Source organism: Astyanax mexicanus, chromosome 9 (genome assembly GCF_023375975.1).
Source record: "Astyanax mexicanus isolate ESR-SI-001 chromosome 9, AstMex3_surface, whole genome shotgun sequence".
NCBI classification, from domain to species: domain Eukaryota; kingdom Metazoa; phylum Chordata; class Actinopteri; order Characiformes; family Acestrorhamphidae; genus Astyanax; species Astyanax mexicanus.
The window spans coordinates 37,009,762-37,028,120 of NC_064416.1; the positions used below are offsets into that span (position 1 = coordinate 37,009,762).

Genomic DNA, 18,359 nt, shown 5'->3' on the forward strand with positions numbered 1-18,359 from the left:
GCTCTGACTCATTGGTCATCATTTCATGTTCTGAGATTTCTCACATCCGAATTTTATCTAAGTCATGCTGTGGTAAATTACCCTACAGCTTTTGGTGTTTCTGCCCGGTTGTGATAAAAAAAAAAAAAAAAAAAAGAATGATGCTGCTTTGGGCCTGTAATTTATGGACCTTCTATACTGTCATGACCAACTGCTGTGTAAGGTAGGTTACATTTAATTAAGTAATATCAAAAGGGCTGGCACTGGGAGTTAAGGTGACTTGCGAGATGATGCCCTGGTCCTGGAACAGTACCGGACCAGGGGGGGCTTTTTGGCCTGTTTGCCTTATGGTTCGGGGGTCCTGGAACAGTACCGGTCCTAGAAACCGGCCATAAAGGTGTTTGTGTGGCAGTTGGTGGTTTGGTCCTGGAACAGTACCGGTCCAAACGGAGCTTAGAGCTCGTACCTTATAGTTCGGGGGTCCTGGAGCAGTACCTCGACCACAGAACCTGGCTATAAGAGTAGTGTATACCAATATTGTCGTAGTCGCGACGCTTTTTCGTCTTGCATGATCCTTATCTCCCAAGTGTTCAAAGGTGGTGCACCACCACAGCAGATTAGGAGAGGATGAGATCTTACCATCAGATGAGGTAGAGAAATATACCAATATTATATATGGCGCCAAATATAGATTAGATTAGGTAGTGTGAGGCAGTGTGAGGCTATGTAAGGGAAAGTAAAGTAAACACAGTTGCAGAAAAGGATTCTTCACTTGGTCATGGTAGTTGTGGTCTTTGTGTCTATGGTCGTTTTAATCCCAGTTCTAACGATTATTTGGTAAAATTAATGTATAAAGAAGGTTTTCAGCATTACAGAAGACCTATGTGTGTCTATATGTGTCATGTCTTTATGGAGGCTGTGTGTGTGTGGGTTTAATTCTGGAACTGAGGTACATTGCAATCATTTTTAAATCAGTTTTGGACCCGACACCATTTATTCTGTCCGGAAACCTGTGGGAGGTGGTGAGTTGTCTCAGTAATTTCTATAAAATGTTTAAAAAATGATATACATCTTAATATTTTATCATCCTATACATCCTAAAGGTGGTGATGGAATTTTAATTTTTGGCTAGATTTATTTTTGTAATGATGGCTAAACTTCTTTACACAATTTTGAAACACATATTTTGAGAAATTCAGCTCAGTTTAGCCAAATTTGGACCACATCACTAGATTTCTTTTAGACCAATCCAGCAAATTTTTTAAAATATATACATGTATTAAAAGAAATTAAAATAAGTTGGCAGCACTGATTCTGGTTTCAGACTTGCCTAAGTCGATAGCACAAAATGGTTCAAACTCTGTTAATGGTTTAACCCCTTAACATGTCTTGTCCCATATATGGGCTACAGGGGTTTGTACCACCTACATGTTACTTGGAGAAGCTGGTTGTTTTCTCTCTACTTCACTAAATAATTCCAGATCAGTAACAGTAATCAACCCAAATTTTTATTCAGGAAAATCTAATTTTATGATTTTTTTTCATTATATTTTGACATCATCAGATTTACTTAAACATTTTTTATATGTTCTATTAAAATTGCAATTATGCTTTTCAGTAAAGTCCCTCCTCAAACATGAAAGCTTATGTAATTCTTATATAGAAATCCTCAAGATTTAGTGGTGTAATGTCAAGAATCCTGGCCTGTTAAAGAGTTAAACAGGTAACCAATAGCAGAGTTGACTATGAATGAAACCTTGCTATACCTTGAGATGTTGTAATGAACCTGCAGTTCTAGAATGGAAAACGTCTGTGTGTGTGTGTGTTTATGTAGTGCTGTTCAAAAGTTTGGAATCGTTAGCATATAAACACAATATACATATATTAAAGTAGGGCAGAATATTGAGCCATGCTGGTACTGTTCAATGTAACACGTTTCATTATCTTTATGGAGAATGCTGTAGAATTCTGAGGATGGCAGTTTAGACTGCTTCATGTTTAAATAGTAGTGATGAGTTTTGTACAAATGTCCACATTGTGAAAGTCATCCCTGATGGAAACAGAAAAGAGATGAGGATTCCAGGGTTTTGAGACAGTGTGTGTGTGTGTGTGTTTCTGTGTGTGTTGAATGAAGCAGTGAGAGAGATAGACAAAACATCTCTTCTCTGCTATCTTCTATCACATTTGGTGTGTGTGTGTGTGTGTCTGTGCGTGTGTGAAAGTGTGTATGTTTCTAACATTTGTCTAACTCTGATATTCTATAAGCGAATCTAATGATGAATATAATGTGTGTGTGGCTGTGTCAGAATCGCTCCCTATTCCAGAAATAGTGCACTATATAGTGTGTAAACCATTTTTGCAGTACTGTTTAAAACCCCAGCAGTACATTCTATTCCCTATATAGTTCACTATGAAACAACCTAATGCATCACAAAATTTAGAAATTCCAAAATATACTATAATGCAATGCAGTGCTGTTGTATTAGACGTCCTCAGAGCAGGACAAACATGGTTTATTGTTTGGTTGTTCCATAATTCGTTCAGTAAATAGAAAATGCTACATAGTGAAAGAGTTAATGAGTGAGCCATTCTGAACACAGCTTCTGTCTTCATGTGGTTTAGGCCTTTTCTATTCTTATTCTTTTCTTATTGAGACTGATTTCAGCTGAGTCTCAGCTGAATGAGATTTAAAGAATACACATATCTAATTTCTCTTGTGGTTCTCGTGTATCTCAGTCTATGCTGACCTTTTGATTCTCTTAGGGTGTACTCACACTAGGCAATCCGAACCGTGCCCGGGCACGGTTACCTCCCAAAGCACGGTTCGTTTGGGAAGTGTGATCGCTCCGAACCGGGCCCGCTTGGAGAGGTGGGCCCGAGCACGGTTCACTTGGACCCGGGCACGGTACAGATGCAGTGTGAGCGCAAACCGTGCCCAGGCACGGATCAAGATGACGTCAGTGACACATTTTATTATTACTTGAGTTTTATGTTTCGCTCCTTTGGTCACTATTTATGTATATAGCAAGTACGTCTACCTTACTGATGAACGTGAATTGTAGTCCGCGAGTAAAGCTGCAAATTTCTCCCTGGACGTCTGCTGCTTGTGTAAAAACCTTCTTACACGTGCAGCACGATTAGCAGTAAATCGTTGTGTTGCACAATCAATGAATCTCTGGTTCAGTTGCGTATTTGCACGCCCAAAACGACTCCAGAGAAACAAAAACAACAGTACAATCCTGAACTCCATTGTTTTGCGCGCGCATACTGTTCTTCAAAACAAAAGTCACCTGTTGACGAAAGCGTGCTCGAGCACGGATCGTTTAGCGCAGTGTGAGTGCAGGCCTGCGGGGGAGTGGGGAGGGGGCCGAACCGTGCTCCGGCACGATTCAACCCAACCGGGCCTAGTGTGAGTACACCCTTAATGAGGATAGTAGATTTAAGAAACCAGTAAGGAAAGATCTTACTTTCTTTGGAAAGGTGTAATTTGACAAACTTAGTATTGGATCTATTACGAGCTGCAGTGAATTGGGTCTCTCTTTCTGACTTTTAAACAAGGAGACATCAGATGTCTTTAAAAAAAAAAACAAAGCTTTCTGTTTTGCTTTCCATATGTTTTCTATTTCTGGCAATGAAGAACTTGCTTGCATATTCTTGGCTATATTTTGAGTCCCCATCAGAGCACAACAATATAATGACAATGTTTATACAGTTTAGGAATATCAAGCATCGTTTGGCTGGAAATAATTTTTGTTTTAGTTATTTCATGAGGCTAAACAATTTTTAACCATATTATAGAATTCATTTCAGGATTTATTTTTTATTATTATTTTTTCTTTTGAGTTTTTTTTTTTTGGAGGGATTTTTCTCTTTTGACTGAATGTTGCTCAGTGCTGTTTTCTGGGTGTTTGAGAAGGCGGCGGTGGTGCTCATCACAGGAGTTTTGACCCTCAGAGACAGGGTCCTCTGCAACAGTACTGTGAACATCATCTGAACCAGAGCACTTCATGAGGAGAGTCTCAGATGAGAGACTATGTTTGGTCCAGCTGTCGGTCGATGGCTGGACTGCATCTTCACCGGACCTGCTGTGATTGAAATGTTACAGCACTGGTCCAGGAAACTGGTTTCAGATCTGGAAGAACTGAGCGATCAGAGACCGCTTCAGACAGCACCTGCTCAACCATCAACACCACCCACCCCCAGCAGCCAATCAGCCCAGTGGATTCACCCCTCAGCCTGAGCCAGCAACGGAGACGTGAGACCAGATTTTTTATTTTTTATTTTTATGCCTGTGTACTTTTTTTTTCATTAAAAGGAGTGATTTTATTTAATTTTTGATGTTTATGCCTCATGTAGAAAATGTTTGGTTAAACTTTAAATCTGGTGGTGACTCAAATTATGACTGTTTTACCTTTCTTTTTAAGAAAAAAAAAAGTATGTATATGTGTATATATGTATATATGTGTGTGTACATATAAATATATATATATATGTATGTGTGTATGTATGTATATGTATATATATGTATATATATATATATATGTATTTATATATATATATATATACATATATATATTTAATTGTAAATAGTAGCCAAACATGGTTGCTGGGCAGATTAATACATTAGAGGCCTATCGCTTACTGGCCCTCAATTTTCACTGCAAAGTTCTTTTAGGTTTATATTACGTAATTTATGTTGTCTAATGACTATGATTTGTATAAAACATTTTCAACAAATATCATCTCCGCTTAGGCTTATGTAAGGGAAGTTGTTTACTGGCTTTTGACAAAATTAATACATATAAACTCAGATGTAGTTGTAACTAGCTAAAGTAACCAAGCATGCTGGCTTAAATAAAAATCAACCATTTAAAATCTTATTAATACATCAATGTAGACTATCAACTACAAAAAGAGCTTTGTTTGCTCCAAAAGCTTTAAAAAAAATAGGGTAAGATAGAAATCTTTCTCTTATATGTGCATTAATATTAATTAATTCAATATATATAATAATAACTAGCTTGCTAAACCACCAGCTAACAGTCTTGCAACTATGCCAAACAAGTGAAACTTAAATATGTTTTTATTTTTGCAATTAATTTACAGGTAGCACAGTTCGCAAAAAAACATATATTGGAACTGAACAAGAAAAATAAATATTAGGCCAATAACTTCAAGCAGGACCACTGCAGCTCATAGGTTTGAAATCACTGCCATAGAAACTAGTTAGTCTAAACTTAGGTGGACCATGCCTACAACAGCTTGTGGACACAACTCCACACACATTTAAATTCTAACATCAGCCAAATGTTTTTAGACTCAGGTTAACAGACGGAAAATAAGTTTACATAGTATATAGAGGAAATGCACTGACTGCATCATACTCATCAGAGTTTTTGGAGGAACTGAACTCTCTATTTAATAACTAAAATAAAAAAGGGGTGTTTTATGCTTTTTGTGTGTTCGCCCTCAAATAACAGCACTAATCAGACTAAATATTCTGAACAATGCTTTAAGGATTTCTGAGTATGTGTAAAGTTGAGGATTGTTTGTCTACAGATTGGCATTAAGAATTTTGGCACATAACAAACTATTTTAAAATAAATAAAACTAAGATTAATCTGAAGTGCACAAATAAGTTTTAGATGTGCTTCAAAGGAAGAACTGGGTGATCCCTGATGGATATAAACTGATAGAGAGTTACAAATCTTTGGTGCATAAATACAGAATGCAACGCTAAATGTTCTCAACAAATGAGCTGGAATTGTCGATCTGTCAGGAGTCCTGATATATACTTAGCTGCTAAGCCATTAAGAGATTTTTACACTTTTTACACTAAATGAATATTAAAATCCAATCTAAATAATCTTCTCTCTTTTTTTTGTGTGTGTGTGAGTTAGAACTGTAGCTGCAGCATTTTGACCAAGATGTAATTTGTAAATTGTAGAGAATAATAATTGTAATCCAGAGAATAATGCATTACAATAGTCTAATCAAAACAAAGGTGTAGATCAGCTTCTCAGCATCTAGTGTAAGAAAATGTCTAATTAATGTATAAAAAATATACATTATTATGGTTGAAGATTAAATTAGACAATGTGAAAGGTTAAAAGAAAATAAGAAGGCATTTGATAAATAAATGTTGAGACTATGTATTCTATAGTCTAGAGCAAAAACAGTGACAATGTTGAAAAACATTGACTTGATTTTAACACTTTTATAACTTTATGTTGTAATTCTGAAAAAAAAAAAAGAGAAAGTTAATGTAGTAAAAAATTGTTTATGAATCTTCTCAGATCCATGGTGGGCATAACGAGGCAGGGAGAGTCCGGCGTGGGGACTGGTGTGCAATAGGCCCCAGCATGTCCACAGCTGAGATGAAGAAACACTTGTTCTCATACTCTGTATGCGGACACTTGTCATTACTCCCGGGGCTTCTTAGGCGTTATGTAGACCATCATGGAATCTTGGATGATTCCATTTGGTCTAGAAGGGGGGAGTGAAGGGTGTGATTGGAGATAACCACACCTTCACACTCTTATTCTTAAATGTTTTATACATTTATATATACAGTTATTATTTTTACTGTTCACATTATAATTCACTTAATAACCTTATGATCTCTGCTCTCTTTTTAACTGTCACTATGACAAGGCTTTGGAGGTTGTTTTTACTTTTTCAGGAATCAGGAAGGTCAGAGTGTTTTCATCAACAATGAGAGCTGTGAGGAGAACGTGACCCTGAGTGGCAGAGAAGCTTCACTGCTTTTCTGCTGTTCTGGGACCAGTGCATATGAACTAGGAGACAACAAGCTCTCTGAGTGAAGTGCTGGGAACCTCTCCTCAGATAGCCAGCGCATGCCTGTTCTACACGGCGTAAAGTCGCACACAGGCCAGAAGATCTTTCCATCCACTCTTTTCCTCCGTTTCATCTTCTCACAGACTTTAGGACACTTAAGGACTGTCTGCTGTTTTCATGAAGGACACAGCGCTGAACAACATCATGATAAGAACAGACAGGCTGGAGCGGATCACGTCATTAAAACTGGACAACATGCTGTTAACTGGACTTTGCTGACGTAATCATATTGATAAGTTCTGTTCAATCACGTCATTTGCATAAATGTATAACTGCTTGGATGAAGTCTGAGGAGTTCTCTCTGTCCCTCGACTGGCTTTAGTTTCTTTCTCTTTCTCTCTCTCTCTCTCTCTCTCTCTCTCTCTCTCTCTCTCTCTCTTTCTCTCTCTTTCTCTCTCTCTCTGGGTTGCGAATGTGTTGATCTATCAAGATTGTATTCGTTGATGTACTTTTACTCTTTTCTAATATATATCTATTTTTTTTGTTCCTTTTATATATCTGTAATGCTGAAACTATTTTTCAAGTAAACTTTAATATATTTTAAATTCTAAGCTCTGACTCATTGGTCATCATTTCATGTTCTGAGATTTCTCACATCCGAGTTTTATCTAAGTCATGCTGTGGTAAATTACCCTACAGTGGAGTGATTTTGCGAGTGTGAGTATGAATGTAAGTGAGTAAGTGTGAGTGAGTGATTGTGGGAGTGAGTGATTGAGTTTGAGTATAAGTGAGAGATTGTGTGAGTATGTGTGTGTGTGTGATTGTGTAAGTGTGAGTATGTTTGATTTCCTGATTGTGAGTTTGAGTATGAGTATAAGTGTGTGTAATTGTGTGATTGTGTGAGTGTAAGGGCTCTAGACTGACTTTTTGCACTGGTTACACTGCTGTGCCTAATTTTTTTTCTTAGGTGCACCAGGAAATTGTTTTAATTGCATCGCATTTAACACTATGGTTTTAAAAGTTCACTTTTTTTAAAATCACTGTCCATATAGGCAATTGAAATAAAGGTACATGCAGTGATGGTATAGTTACTTTGAAAAAGTAATCCGATTACTGATTACTCCTTTAAAAAGTAACTTAGTTACTTTATGGATTACTTGATTTTAAAAGTAACTAAGTTACTTTACAAGTTACTTTATTAGTTACTTTAAGCAGCTGCACACACCACGTCCCGCCGCCTTAACATAAAAATTATAACCAGTTTTGCCAATACTCCCTTTATTGGAAAAAGCATTTTTAACAGCATCAATGTATCTCTAGACATTTAAAGTTGAACTATTTATTTTTATAAAATTAAAAGACCATTTCTCTTGAATTAACTTAACATAAATAATTTTTTTTATAAAAAAATAAAATATGGTCTTTCTTGATTTCACTTAACATAAATACTTGTTTTTATAAAAAAATATATAAAATAAAGAAAGTCTTTCTTGACCTGACATATTTAACACTGTAAAACTGAATATTGAACCTGTTGTTCTCTGCAGGGCAGCAAGGAGTGGTTTGATAAAACAAAACGGAGTGCTGTCCGGGTCCGGACCCAGACGTGGTCCAATGCGGACCCAAACCGATAAACTACTGAGAAGGATTTAATTTTGACAGTGTTCATTTAAAGCGTCAGAACTTTTCTTGTCTTTACGGTATACGCACTCTGCGGCATGGGAAACTCACAGACCAATCACGTGTGGTGTAAAATCTTCAAACGCTCTCCTCTGCCAATCAGATCTGTGCAGACCGCTGCCCTGGCTAGTGAATTGGGACGTGGCCGGGAAAACCCGCCTTTATAAAGGGATAGGGAGCCCGAGAACTGGCGGAAAAACGAGAATGGGCGGAAACTAAAAACACGCCGAGCGCGCGCGAGAGAGAGACAGGGGAGAAAGCGAGACGCGTGTGATTGGGGGAGAGCGGAGGGGGATGGGGAAGGGAACGCGGTGTGTGTGTGTGTGTGTGTGTGAGGTGGAGAGAGAGAGAGAGAGAGAGAGAGAGTAACGCACAGTGACTTGGATAAGTAACTTTAATCTGATTACTGCATTGGAAATAGTAACGCGTTAGATTACTCGTTACTGAAAAAAAAGAGTCAGATTAGAGTAACGCGTTACTAACATCACTGCTTGGGACCCTGTGTCAGCGTGAGGCTGCCGTAAAAAAAAAGCCTTTTTAATTTATTTAGACAGCAGTCATATTCATATTGTTCTACCCAGCTACTGATGCATCTGTAACTCTTTACAATCAGGGTAAAAAATAACAGTACTTACGACTGTAATAAACATTAAGTGGTAATTAAGTGGTAAATATTATTTAACATTTCTAAATTGTAATGCTTAAGAATGTTGTAAATAAAGATGAATTGCGATATCAGTTTTAACATTTTGTAGGAATTAATATCTTAACTAGTGTCATAATAATAATTAGTTGAGGCATTCTAACATAAGTATGGTTAAACAATGTAAATTAATTGTAAAGTGCTACTGATGCATCTGAGGCCAAATATCTTAAAGCAGGATTCCTCTACTGTAATTGTATATTTTGGTTTGTGGTAGACAGATTTACCTCAAACCAAAAGGATAGGTATGTGGTTTTAGCAGGTGTCCATTTCTGTCATAATCAAGTGATCACCATGAATTTATTTTGAAAGTTACATTTTTTGTAGCTTGTATTTTTTTCCTTTTCAAATTTCATATTGTTTTTACAGACCATTTGTACTGAAAGATGTTACTGATCTCTATGTATCACATGCAGAGGGGGAACAAAACAAAAAAGTTTTAGATTTGATTTGCTCACTTGGCATTTTTTGAAAGGCAAAATAATGTAGTAATATGCTCAAAATCATGTAACTTAAATATATAATTATATTAAATTATGGTCCTCCAACCTCTGTGGAGTTGTGGGTGCTAATTTGTAATTTGAACAAGTATTTCTAATAAAACAAATGTTTTATTAATGTATAATTTATGTTATTGGATGAATAAAGGGATACTGCAGTGTCTCATGGAACCTGGTAAGACAAGCAGACTGTAAGAACTGTGATTTGTTTTCTCTGTTCTTCTAGTGTGTATGCTGACCTCGGACAGTACTTCTGAAATGCTAATGCTTATCTTTTGGAATTTGATTCCTTTGATTCTTATTTTTTAAAGCATCAGAAAGTTATCAGTATATTTCTGTATGCAGGGCTTAATTTTGCACATGTAAATCCCAAAGCTTTAATCGTTTTAAAAGTTGTATATAGATATTTCTCAGAGTTGCACAGACAATTGTAGGCAGACCACCAGTCACAATAAATTTGAATGAATAACCTTCAATAATAAATTACTGGCCAATACATTGAGGTAACATTTCATGATCAGCCTCAAACCTACTATCCCATGACTTGTAGAAGTAATGTCAGTGTAATTCCTAAGTGGTCAAACATCACATAGAGTTGTTGAAAATTACACTTTGGTTTTAAGTATAACAAAAAGGTGTAACAACACTGAGAGCCTTTGCATATTACCAGATACATTATTTATATAAATTCAATTAAAGGAATAACTTTCACTGAAATACAAAACTGAAATTGTCCTTGGAGCTGACATGACCTTATCCACCTTATCATATTTGGGAATATGAGACACCTGGGATAATCAGCTTTTAACTTCAGAACATCTCTGTTCATTACATTAATAATAAATCAATAATTTCTGATTTATTCTTTCAGTGTTTAGTTGAAGTGTTAAAAAGTGGTTGAATGTGGGCATCAAATCCACATTTAATAAAATATTAAAAAAATTTTTTCCATAAACACATTTCAAGAAACTTAGCGATAGTGTGATCAAATAAACAGACAAAAGTGATAGCAATAAAAAAACATTTATTGACAAAGTTAAGAAACAAACAAAATTAAGAACAGTTAAAAAAAAAAAAAAAAAAAAAAAAAAAGTGTCCAAACCTCTTTTGAGTAAGCACAAAGGAGACAGCGGCAAAGAAAATTCTCTCAGAAAGAGAGATAGAAACCTTGAGAGGAACCCATACTCCTTGGGTCAATACACAAATTAAAAATGTAAAAATCTGAAAAAGACAAAGAGCATAAACATTAAATGAAACAAAAATATATACAATGCAAATATAAAATCCTGTATAAAGACATACAATTAATAAACCCGCCTTTAATTTTATAAAAAAATAAATAAAAAATAATGTATAATTAAGTACAGAAAGATTAATAGTAAAATAGTAAAAGGTAAGTACAATATTAATTGATTAAAGCACTAAAAGACAAACGTTAAAATGTTTTTAATGAATATAAGCCCAAAATAAGACTAAAACACCAATACAATAACCATTAATAAAGCAAGTAACTAAGCAATAAAAGAAATATATGCAAAAAGTGTATGGATTAAAACACTAACAGTATACTACATAAAGATAAATACAGTTAAGTAATTAATAAACATCAAAAGATAAACAATATCAAGATAAAAGGATTAAAGCCTTAAGTACATGAACACAAATACAAAACAGGAAGCAATTAAAAGCATACAATACACAAAACGATTAAAACATTTATATAGTTAAAGAAAATCATTACCTTTTTAAAAGTATGGAATCAATAGCTTTATTAATACCTGCTATTTTCCTTAGGTGTGTTTTATAAAAAAAAAACCTCTAAACTAGAGTATAGAGCTGGGCGATATGGCCGAAAAAAAAAATCTTAGATTTTTTTTTTCTTTAATCCAATTTTCGATTTAAATCGATTTTTTCCCCCTACTAAAAATCAAACTAAAGATTATAAAGAAATGGTTAAAAACTAGTTCTTATTTAATTTGTTTTCACTTAAAATGTTCCATTTGTGGTTAAAGTGCAACCAGAAACAAGCAAAAAAAACTATTGTAAACAGTGAGAACATCTAGTGACTTTTAGAAAGCTTTCTCCAACATAGTTTAGGTACTGACACAATGCACCCTCAAACTTAAAAAATAAATAAATAAATAAGCACACCCTTAAAAACAAATAGAAATAAATAAAATGGTGCCCTTTTTTGATAAAACTTACAAAGTAGACAATAGAAAACAAGTACAATTTATATGCTCTTAAGTAAATACTTTTCCCTATTGGGCTAGAATAGCAAAACAAAGCATTTAAATAAGTGCCAGTGTTCTATAAAATGAGATCTTTTCTCATGAATATGCAAAACATCTTAACTTGTAGTGCATACAAAACCTGGTACACGGTTGGAAGATGTGCCAGGGACAGTTCCTTGATTAACGTTGAATGGTGAACTGGTGCTGCTGCTGCGTTCATTCCTATGGTAGCAGCACTTCTCCCACTCCGCTACATGCTTCTGTTTAAGGTATAGTGATAAATTGATTCACCTTACAGCGAGGACCGGTTTGGTCTACGTCCGACGCCGCAAAACCGAACCAACTCCAGATCACGGAGCTAGTTGCTCTTAAGCTCCGCCGTCATGTGTTTTGTGTATGTGTGTGTGTGTGTGTGCACATGTGTGTTTGTGCGTGCAAGGGAGGGAGTGAGGGAGGGGCAGGGGGTGCGCGCTGGAGGGAGGGAGGTATGGAGGGAGCTAGCTAAGCTCACTCTGTGCCCACAGAGGAGCGTCTGTGGTGAAAAAGAAAACTCAGAGAAAATCGATTTTCATAAAAACACATTGTCCTTAACTATAAATTCGAATTTATCGATAAAATCGATTAATCGCCCAGCTCTACTAGAGAACTCTCTAAACTAGAGATTGAAAATATAGATTTTTTAAAATTATTATTATTGTTTTATATGGTACCTGACTGAGGTGTGCCTGATGTGGTGGCTGTGTCGTGGTGTATACTTAGCCAGGGGTCATAGAGCAGATGGTGGAGAGATGATCTGAGACTTCTTTGAGGTGATCTCCGTGCTGGTGTTGAAGGGTCACCTCTCACACACAGCAGGATGATTCCTATCTGCAACACTGTGGAGGATTTGGCCTCATGGGTAAACCACTCATGAGGAAGGTCCTGAAAAGTAAATTAGAGACAGTGACTGAGCGTTAAGGAATGTTTTTGACCTGAATCTCTATTCAGTAATGGTAGCTTCTACGAAGACAGCCTGTAGTGTTCACTGAAAACCCATACCAGAAGAACAGAAGATGAAGGCGTGGTTCCTAACTGTACATCTGAACCAGGATGTTCTATGGCTTGAGGTCACAGTGCAGAACCCCTCTGGCATGGACCTCAATCACGCCTTCAACTAGCTGCCTTAGAAGTACCTGCAGAGTACACAGAGCACATTCTAGTAAAGTTAAATTGGCTGAAATTTATCCCAACATTTGCAAAACTTGTGATTGTCGGCACGCTGCCACGTTCAATTAAAAAAATATATAAGTACCTACAGAGTGTAAGAAACAGACAGAAGGAAATTACAGCCGCTATAGAACAGGCAAACAGTTATTCAGTGGGTAGCTGCTACATTAAGGGTGAAGAGAGAAGAGTGTTCAGGTACCTAACGATTTTCCAATGATTTCACAGTTGCAGACAAATTTCCAGAGTCAGGATAAAATCACGAGAGTCTGGCTAGAGTCGAGCTGCAGTTGAGTTGCGGTCGTGTCATCTCAATCGAAACAGGTGGTAAATCATTCCGTCCCTTAATTAGTTCCCCCGGTAAGTCAGTGATAAGAACAAATAGAGTAATAATATTAAGCTATTAATGTATTAACATATATATTCATCATCTTACATTTTTAAACTATTATTTTTTAAGCTAACTTTTGTAAAATGCATATTTACAGTTTTTTTAAGCCGAGCTGCCTCAGCGTACTCTGAGAATTGTAACGATGTTTCTGTCTAATATTTTATTTTATATACAGTTTTTAGTTTTGATTTAGGTATGTTCTTAAATCATTGTTTCAATAATAATTAATTTATTAATAAAAACATAAGGGACAACTTGGATGTGTTCCTTTTTTTCCATTGCCAAAATATTGGATTAAGAAAAATAAACGACTGACTCAGAGGCTAAAAATGTGATTGGGACTTACCGCTCTGCACTACCATCTCAACATCCTGGGACCCTCCACTGCTGCTGATCTTCCTCTTTTGGGTGGGGATGGAGAAGGTGGCCAGTGCTTCAGCTGGAGCTCCAGGACACTGAGGATGTTGTGTCTTTTGGAACTGGGCCTGATTTTACAGAACAGAAACAAAACAGTTCATGGTAGCTGTATCAATTTATCCAATAAAGTAGATCTACAGGTCTTACTTTATATAAATAAAACTAACCGACATAAAATAGAATGAATAAAATATATATTTTTTAAAACACACAGGCCTGCATGAAAATGTTCAGGACATCCAGAATGGCAAGTATTTAAAAACACGGTCCAGTGTTAATTTTTAGTAACATGTTTAAAGTCTATACTATCTAAGACAGTGAGACAAATACAGCAACTTTTCTAAAATTACACTCTTCTACTGCAGCACAGACTTACACTCCCTCCTTAAAAAAATGCTCAAAACCAGAAAAAAACAAACAAACACACCCTTGGAGGTTAGCTCTTTAAATAGCTTTTGACCAGCATAGGTAATGTTTATTTCTGGGTGATCAGCTGGACTCAGCAGGGCCAACATTAGTAGACTAGTCTTTTAAAATTAATTAACTCATTTTTTTAAACCCATCAAGTCCAGTAACAGCTGTGTTTATTTGTTTTTTAAAGTCACTGGTTAGCTGCGGGTGTAACTTCACAGACCGCGATCTCAGTTCACAATTATGCAGCCACACATCTTATAAAATCTCCTTCTCCTAACCAAATATCCAGCACAACAAACCCAGCTTTAAACCCAAACCATCGCTGTATAAACAGAGACAGAGGAGAAGTTTTCTTTCAGTGTTTTCTGACAGAAACTGTGAGGATTAAAAAAAAAAAGACAAGAGTGTGTTTACTAATCCGTTACTCGTTCGTGATGAAGTTAACGCTAACTTGCACGTACAGTGGATTCACGCGGTTAGTTAATAGTATGCAAAATGCAGTGAATGCTGCTGTTTGGGGTCAAAATAAACTAAACACCTTAGCTAATAATCATGGACTGCAGAAAACTAATCCGGAGACACAACAAACGCTAGCTCTGTAAATTAGTTGTCTAACGGAGTTACGTTAAGTGCATAAACTGCCTGCACAGATCAGAACATAACAGCAGCTTACCTTTTCATGTTAAATCCTCGACGAAAGCATTCTTTTCTCATATCTTTATAAAATCCAGTTGCAGCGTCACCTGCTCGTTCAGAAACAAAACAAACACCCAGCGCTGTTTAAGAGCTGATTCACGACCTTCTCTCCCAGCACAGGGTGTGTTTTTCTCAATCAGCAGCAGCTTTTAAACCACGCTGTAGTTCAGTAATAAGATCGCGTTTCACCGAGAGCTGAAACAGCCAGTTAGCTAACGGTAGTTAAAATACCTAACAGGCCTGAGAGCTCCTCTCGGTACTCCGGTCTAATCCGGCAGGGTTTTTGTAGATATTTAACTTCTGAATTTTATTAATACTGAATTAAAGTATGGTAATCTGGCTAATATTAAAAAGTCAACTAGCTTTTTACCGAAACACTTTTAGTTAATTTATACCTAATTTTAGCGGTGTGTTCCCACAAGACGAATAAAAAAAATAAATAAAAAAAAGGGGTGGCCGACTGCGCATGCGCGAATATTAGCGGCCGACTGCGCATGCGCGAAATTTAGCGGCCGACTGCGCATGCGCGAATATTAGCGGCCGACTGCGCATGCGCTAAAATTTCGCGCATGCGCAGTCGGCCGCTAATTTTCGCGCATGCGCAGTCGGCCGCTAAATTTCACGCATGCGCAGTCGGCCGCTAAATTTCGCGCATGCGCAGTCGGCCGCTAAATTTCGCGCATGCGCAGTCGGCCGCTAAATTTCGCGCATGCGCAGTCGGCCGCTAATATTCGCGCATGGGCAGTCGGCCGCTAATATTCGCGCATGCGCAGTCGACCGCTAAATTTCGCGCATGCGCAGTCGGCCACCCCTTTTTTTTTATTTATTTTTTTTATTCGTCTTGTGGGAACACACCGCTAAAATTAGGTATAAATTAACTAAAAGTGTTTCGGTAAAAAGCTAGTTGACTTTTTAATATTAGCCAGATTACCATACTTTAATTCAGTATTAATAAGATTCAGAAATTAAACATCTACAAAAACCCTGCCGAATTAGACCGGAGTACCGAGAGGAGCTCTCAGGCCTGTTAGGTATTTTAACTACCGTTAGCTAACTGGCTGTTTCAGCTCTCGGTGAAACGCGATCTTATTACTGAACTACAGCGTGATTTAAAAGCTGCTGCTGATTGAGAAAAACACACCCTGTGCTGGGAGAGAAGGTCGTGAATCAGCTCTTAAACGGCGTTGGGTGTTTATTTTGTTTCTGAACGAGCAGGTGCTGCTGCAGGTAATCGAGCTAACTGTAGCTAATTAGCCTAGCCGGTTGAGCTAACTGTAGCTAATTAGCTTAGCCGGTTGAGCTAACTGTAGCTAATTAGCTTAGCCGGTTGAGCTAACTGTAGCTAATTAGCTTAGCCAGCCATGCTCCGCTCGCTAACGTTAGCTATCTTACAGCGTTATTCGCCATTAACACGCTTTAAACAGTCTTTAAATAGTGGTAAGACTGTTTAAAGCGTGTTAATCTATCTAACGCTGTAAGATAGCTAACGTTAGCGAGCTAGCGAGCGGAGGATGGCTGGCTAAGCTAATTAGCTACAGATAGCTCGATTACCTGCAGCAGCACCTGCTCGTTCAGAAACAAAACAAACACCCAGCGCCGTTTAAGTATCATAATAAGACCGCGCTTCACCGAGAGCTGAAACAGTCAGCTAACTAAATTACTCACCGGGACTTACAGAGCTCCGCCGCGCTGCTCTAATCTAATCCGGCAGGGTAATAATCACTATCGGTGCTGAAGGCCCGCTGGAGGCCCGCTAGTGCCGCTGTTTTAAGACTGAGGGGCTTTAAATGAAAACAGAGTAAAGGGGAAGCACAGTAAACAGTAGTGATGGGTCTAATGACCCTGAAACCTCGACACATGCGCCGAGCTGTCAAGGCGAAACCCCGTGTCGGTGCGCGTATCAAGTTAAGGAAAACCACGTGACCGATACACTTCCTGTATCGTTTGGTAGCGATGGGTCTGACGACACTGGAACCTCAGCGCATGCACCGAGCAAACAAGGCGATCCCCTGTGTCAGACCGCGTATCCTTTTAAGGAAAACCACGTGACCGATGCATTTCCTCGCGCAGTTGCTTGCAATGACTTTCTTAGTCCAGCAGATGTCGCCATTAAGTGATACAGCAACACAGTTTCAACACAGTGTCGATACAGTTTGGGAAATGTGCCATACACCCAATGAGGTTTCATCTGCCCATCACTAGTAAACAGCAGCGCAGCGGACCTTCAGCACCAGAGTGAAGAAATACTGGATTATTTGACCCAATATTAATAACTGTTCCCCATAAAACACAGCGAGGCTTTGGACTCCTGCAGTCCCCATGCAGCTCCCGGAGAAAAGGACGTCTTTCTTGTGGCTACTGATTCAGTGGAGTGGAGCCACGACCATTCAAAACTAGGTTCGGGGTTTTTTTGTTGCCCGAAAGGTTTTTAATTTGTGTGTTTTAATATATTCATTATATGTTATATTGTATTAAAACGTGAGATATAAACGTAAATAATCATAATTTAATAGGAACGGTGAAATATATTATTTTAATTATATTAAATATCATGCCTCAAAATCTCAGATCTCCCCCTCTTTTCCAGTGACTTTGGTTTCTTCCAAAAGTCTGTTGATGAGAGGGCGGGCGGAGCTGGACTGGAGAAAGAGGGCCGGTGTTCTGTCGAATTCTGCTACCTTGTCGAACCGTGCTGCCCCAATGAATATTTAACTGTAAAAATACAAAAGAAGCACTATTTTAGGGCATGTACCCAGTGATATTCCAGTAGATGTACGTTATTAGATTTGGAGTGCATAATTCATTGTACCATGGCAAAGTTATAGTAAATATAGCTCATTACAAACTGCTTTTGTATTTATTTATGATAATAAGTGTAATTTTTAGTTTCCATTTACACTTCTGTGCAATGATAGTGCGTCCAGGTTGTTTAATGCACATAACGCCCCCTAAACCAGATTAATTATACATAAAACACGAGAAAGAATTAAATTGTGTAGGTCGGCGCATGCGCAGTACCTTTGGGAAGCATGTATCGATGGGTAGCAAAATTCGACATAACACCGGACTAAATTAACTGTTTTTAACACACATTGGGTTTGGGCTGTATTCACTCAGTCGCAGTTAAATAAACTCACTGGCCATTTAGGAATCACTTAGACCAGAATTATAATAGAATAAACAATAAAATAATAAAATGTTATATAAAATCTAAAAAAAACATCACCAGTGTCAGTGGCTGTCTTTACACTACAAGCCTCAAGTGTTTTTTTATTTTATATAAATTAACCTTTTTGTCAAACAGCACACATGCTCTCAATATTGTTTTGGCTGCTCTGCCAATG

At 37.4% G+C, this 18,359-nt stretch overlaps 1 long non-coding RNA gene across 2 annotated transcripts; it reads right to left on the reverse strand.

Annotated features, from left to right (window-relative positions):
- Positions 1-10,664: 10,664 nt before the first annotated feature.
- On the reverse strand, positions 10,665-17,354 carry LOC125804527 (uncharacterized). 2 transcript variants are annotated; one of them, XR_007440622.1, is made up of 5 exons: positions 16,681-17,354; positions 14,993-15,062; positions 13,835-13,973; positions 12,933-13,066; positions 10,665-12,815 (listed from the first exon to the last, which is right to left on the reverse strand). It is a non-coding gene; the product is annotated as an uncharacterized LOC125804527 (long non-coding RNA). The 2 variants fall into 2 exon arrangements; XR_007440621.1 differs by lacking the exon at positions 16,681-17,354 and having other exon boundaries at positions 14,993-15,254.
- Positions 17,355-18,359: the final 1,005 nt, after the last annotated feature.